Raw genomic sequence first — 6,133 nt, 5'->3', positions numbered from 1 at the left:
TTCAGGGGTTGAGACAGACAGTCGTGTCCATTTTGTCTGAGTGGAAACTCCCACTGGACTTGTTTCCTTTGTTTGAAATTTAGCATTTTTAGTTTGAGAACCAGTAACGCCTGCAGAGGCTGCATAGTGTACTGGTTCGTACTTGGTTATTTTCTTTTTGCTGCCCGTGGTGGCTGTCTGATTTACTGGTAGTTTTCATCAGCATTTTCTGGCAGCTGTGTCTGCGCATATTTTGTTTCTTCTTTAGTATCTAGTTAATGCTGCATTATGAAGCGTGATTTTTCAATAAAAGTCGCCGTGAACCGTGCTCGGTTAACGTATGAAGAAGTGCTTACTATGCTGAGCGATGTTTCGGTTCCCATGAGCAGCCTTCAGGCTATACAGTCTCTGGGACCTAATTCTTTCGATGTGTCGTTCTCCACGATTCATGACCGCAGATTGTATGCGGGGAAACTGTCTGGTCTAGACGCCGTGGATGTGTCATCTTATGCGGCAGCGGAAGTAATTGTCACCGCTACCAGAATCCCGTATGAACTTGATGACAATTATGTCAGAAACTGGTTAGGGCAATACTGTACCGTCATCACGTCACGCTTGGTGACATACAGGGATTATCCGACCATTTTAAACGGAAACCGTCAATACAAGGTAGTTTTGAAGCCGGGACGTAACATTCCCTCTTCTTGGAGAATGTTTGACGGTAGGATGGTTTTCTTCAGGTACGTGGGGCAACCCCGTACCTGCCTAAGATGTAACCAAGAAGGCCACGAGTCTTCGAAATGTACAGTAAACTTCTGTAATAAATGCCAATCCATTGGGCATTCAGCCCTAGACTGTACAAACGATGTGGTGTGTCTCACCTGCAGAGAAGAGGGGCATACGGCACGCCGTTGCCCTTTGTCCTTTGCTAATAGAATAAATTAGGAGCTAGTTGGTCAAAACACCAAGAACCCTCGACAGTTATGAGTCAGAACAGTGAACACCATGGTGGAGATGTCCCTCACGCTGTAGACAATCTGATCGGTCGGAACTGGCTCATGTCTCTGACTCGGAGTCTGTCGTATCTGATCCTAGTTCCCCCCCAGGTAGCCCTAGCAGTGTGGACCCGGATACTTCTTCGGGTGTAAAGTCGGGTGTTTCTTCTCCGGTCGCAGAATCGGAGGTTTCGTCTCCGGCCGCAGAACCGGTGGTTGTTCCGTCTCAGGACGCGGTACCGGAGGCCGCTCTTTCTCTGGTCAAACCTGGCCTTTCTTCCTCTTCTGGTGAGCAGGTTCCCTCAACATCTACTGCTCCGGAAACGGTCCCTCGCATTCGGTCCCAGAGAAAGAGGCGGGTGCGTAAGGGGAATAGTCCAATTCGACCTGTTACCCGTCGGTACATGTGTCAGTCCTGCGAGTTGGAGTACACTCTCACTCTGGAGGTGGTGTCTTGTCATCAGTGCAAGGCAGATATAACTCCTGAGTCTGCTCTCCTTGCTTTCTGTGAGGGCCCAGTTTGTCATGGCGATGATCGCCTCTTTATTTGTCAAAGCTGCCATGATGGCAACTCTGATATTGCTGACAAAGATTCTAGGAAAAGGTGTAGGGGGGATTCCAGTGAAGGATCTGCCTCTGCAATGACTCTGTCTAAAGGAAAAAAGATTCGTAAGGAGCCGGATTCCGACTCCAGTTTGGTTATTGAGGATTTTCCCTCGGACAGTCTTCGTTCTGTGAACGGTAATGAGTCTGACTCTACTGTTGGCCCCAGAAGCCTCATCATTGATGAGGATACTTCGGATGCCTCTCAGACTCCAAGTCCTGATTTAGTAACAAAGGCGAGAGCCATTGCCATCTCCTCTGACCTGTACAAGAATAAATCTGTCTTTGTGTGCAACCAGTTTATTTCTCATGGTTGCGACACCCTTTTGCATAGTTTTAAGACTTTGAAATCTCATCTTGCAAAGATGCACGGCATCTCTGGGGACATTGTGCCTTGCAAGCTCCTGTGGGCTAAGTCCAGTCCCAACCATATAATAGGGCTATATGGGTAATATGGTGCTGTCAGGAAAATCTCAAATATCTTGAGACTGAAGCGGTGGAAATACCTGAAATTTGGCAGGAACTTAGGCAGGAAACTATTCGTTTCAGCAATTAAGAACATGTGTGTCAAATCTGCATAATTTCTATATTATCTATTGACAAATATAGTATTAGATATAACAAAAAATGGCTCGCGCACCACCTTTGCCGATGGCTGGGAATATTGATTTTTTTAGAGGACATAGCGACAGTCGCATAGTATAAGAATAAGTTTTCAGAAAATATGGATGTGGTCAAATTTTTATGAAATTTTAAAAAATCCCTTGTACTGGCAATATTTTGGGGGGTTGCAGTTAATTTATCAATGAATAGCTAATTGTGTGATAATAAAATAGGTTTTCCAAACAATTATTCATGTAGACCAGCTCCTTGCGCCTTGTTTGCACCCAATATCAACTCTGTAGCTAGTGGCTAAAGGTGGTGCCCAAAGGTTTAAAGTTTAAATTCTTGTATTCTGGAATTTTTGTGTCCCTTCTCAATCCATCACTGTCAATCAACATTACAGCTGAATATCTGTCAAAGCATAAGTCCTATTTAGCACCCTCTATCAAAGTAATTAGGTGCAATTATCTCAAATTATGCATAGAGTGCAAACAGAAACATCCTGATGGGTGAGCACAATGGCCCGGTCATTAGGTGTTTATATAAGAAGGTTTTTCACTTCCTTGGTTGAAACAAGAAGTATGGTTTGAAAGGAATTTTGTTGGCAAAAGAATTGTTGGAAGCGTCGACAGCTTTTTTTCGTACATGGTGCGTAAGGAAACTTCCACCACAAAAGATAAGCCGTAATTTCGAACTATGAAAATACGAGGTGATTAAAAATGGACAACACGTTTACTAGGCATTTGTAGCCTCATTTTAGAGCTGCTTTGTTTATGATTTTTGGGGAACACTGATTCGCGGTTTTCAACATGGGTTGAAGTTCGCTATTCCGGGGAAGGGAGTTGGCCGTGAGGAGTTTTACCAATCTTTTCTCATAAAATGCTCCTTGGTTTTACCCCCTCCCCATTTTTTTGCACTCTGATCAGTACTGTAAACAAAGAATCAAGTATATCACAACTGCATTGCTGTCATTTTCATTGTTTTTGCATTTATTTGCTCTATAGTATGTCATTTTTGTGTTCGTGGCCACATGAATTTGAGTCAAGTGATCGATGGCGTAGCGTAGAAACGCTGTAACAAAGCGCGTCCTTTTAGCTCGGATTATCCAAAAATAAAGACACAGACAAGACACATGTGGATTTGTATTAATCTCCAAGCAGATCCTGCGGTAGCATAAGATACAAATGTAGTATCAACAGCTGTCAGAAGAATGAAGCTGCAATGGCCTACAAGTGTGTTTCCGATTTGGCAAGCTTAGTATAAACTTACGTTACTTCGGTAGCCTAAGACACACCTGGGCCGGCTTCACTCCCCTGGCAGCTTGCTTTTGATACTATCTTATGCTACCGTAGGATCTGCTTGGAGAGTAGGTTTTCATGAACTTTGAGAAGTATTTCTTGAATATGTGGTGTCATCCTAGGGCTACACTAAATTGAAGGCCATGCGTGTTTTTGCGCAATTCACTCGTCAACCCATGAAAACCGTAAAATTCAGACTAAATTTTGAGCCGTCAGTTCGATCTTCAGGAGACTGCGAACTCAGATACATGTATACTGTTGTAAGATACCAACTTAGTTCATAGCTACTGGTCCTATAATACTATAAGGTCAAGCATGTATAGCGGCTTAATGTTTGTTTTCCAATTAACGTTTGGATTACGACCATTCCCGTTAAAAGGGCTTTTCATACCTAAAAGACGTAAGTAATCCTCAAGACGAATCACTACAAACATTCAACATTTACCGTGGTAAATGTTGTGAGCTATCAAAATGCAACAACTTGGCACCACTTTACAGTAAAAGACTGATTATAAACATATTTGGCTCTTTGAATTGAGTGGTTTAGGTCTGCACTTTTGTAGCTGAACAACTTTGCTTCAACTTTTGGACAAATATGGCAGACGATAAATGTGTATTGTCTTACTAAGTTAGTTGTCTGACATGGATGTAGCAGACACCTATTGTTATGCTGCGTAGCTTGAGCTTTAGATGTGTAAAACATGTTCTTGTTCTTCACACATTTAACAACATTATGCTTCCACTTGTAAACCTGACAACGTGAAATATGCCTTGGTAATAGTTTGTCAAATTGGCAATGGCTAATGAGAGGCTTTTTGCCTGTCAATAGTACGAAAATATAAATGACTGTGAGTCACAGGCTATGTGTGTATGTATTCCTTTCGATCACTGCGGACTACAAACGCATTGGTCATATGGCTCAAATGGTAAAGACATGGCCTCGCAAACCGTGGGTCGTCAGTTCAAACCTCTGTGAAGGAACTTTTTTTAAAATTCAACGATTATCTTTTGTTACTTGGGAATGTTTTACACCATTTTATAGGATCATCCACAAAATAAGGGTTGCATATACATGGCAGATTTCGGATTTTGTGCAACACGGGAATGAAATTCTCATTTTTTGTACCATTTTACACGATCGTCGTTATTATTTTTTAAACCGACTAAACTGCCTATCAATAGTAAAAAAGTTTTTGACACACTTTGTCTGTCAATAGCAGCACCAGGAATTATGTTGACAGTACATATATACCTCTCTGTGCTTAGTGCAGGAGATATACTAGTATCTTTCATGATTTTTTTCACAGAAATGTGTGCAATATACCTACAAACACAATACACACCTGGAGCTGGCCATGGGGCACAACTGTCTAATTACAATTCTAAGATGTATTCCTGTGCCATCTTAGTCTTTAAATGAAAAATTTTACACTCAAGCAGGTTGCTACAGAGAATGCTTAAAACTGCTGAACTCAATAAAATGCAACTCAAAATCATATATTGGTGTAGAAACCTGCTGTGTTCAGGGATACGTTAGGTCTACAATTTTTTCCCACTTTTGAGATTTTCTTTCATCATAGTATAAAAAAAAATCTAACATTGAACAGAATTCCAAGGGATGAAAATTACAATTGTTGTCAGTCACTCTGAACATATAGTACATTGCACATTTAACACTTCTGGCATCTAATAATGACCAAAATAAACAGAACTGGTCAGAGGAGTGCATGAATAGCAATCAAACAATAACAGTGTAAAGAAATGCAAATGATGACTGTAGCCGTATCAGACGTTTACAAGACCCGGCTGCAGACGTGTAAAAAACAAAGCTGACACCTGAGATTTTGACTGTTCTGAACAATTCTCATGGTCACATTGTCGCTGAGAACCCAAGCTGGCTGGCTGCTTCGTTTCTGTGTCCTGAACATTTTACAATCCTGCTCACATCAAGGGGGTTGAGGAAAGAAGACAAGCTGATCGATCATCACAGAGGTAACTGTTTTCTTTATTCACATAATAAACAAAGATATGTGCCAGTGAATTAACATGCAGTAAAGACTTGGAAGTTAGTTTTTACTTTAGGGCTGATCACAAAGCACTATGTACAAATAGAATTGCAATTATGTACTGGATGCATTGAAGAAATTTCTGACTCTTGGGCATGAGGCAAGGGCATGTACCTATATTGACAGAACAAAATTGAGCATTAAACATATATCAAGTAGTTATGGTAATCTATTTTACAACAGTTGGATAATATACAATCATATATATGACTTCTGCCCTCTTTCCATGTAGAACATATATACATTTTTTTAAACAGGGCCCGCACATGTCTTTAATACAGTATTTGTCTTTCAAAATGTGTTTTCGACTGCCACAAAAATCAATTACATGACATTCATCTTATCTACAATATATTTTTGACATAGTATTTGCCCCTTCTGGCAATTTGAAAAGGATCCATCACAGACATATTGGGAAGTATCAAGTCTTTTCATCCTCTAGACTCTTTCGTCCTCGTCATGGTTCTTATAACACTTGTTAAACACTAAAAGGAAATTTGAAAGAAATTACATTCCATGATTGATTTTACTTTGAAAGCATATTCTGACTGCTACTAGCTGGAAAGTACTAGTACTAGTAGTTGCTCAG

This window comes from Branchiostoma floridae, unplaced genomic scaffold (assembly GCF_000003815.2).
Source record: "Branchiostoma floridae strain S238N-H82 unplaced genomic scaffold, Bfl_VNyyK Sc7u5tJ_1319, whole genome shotgun sequence".
NCBI lineage: Eukaryota > Metazoa > Chordata > Leptocardii > Amphioxiformes > Branchiostomatidae > Branchiostoma > Branchiostoma floridae.
The sequence above is the reverse complement of the archived record's forward strand: the minus strand, read 5'-3'. Positions refer to the sequence as shown.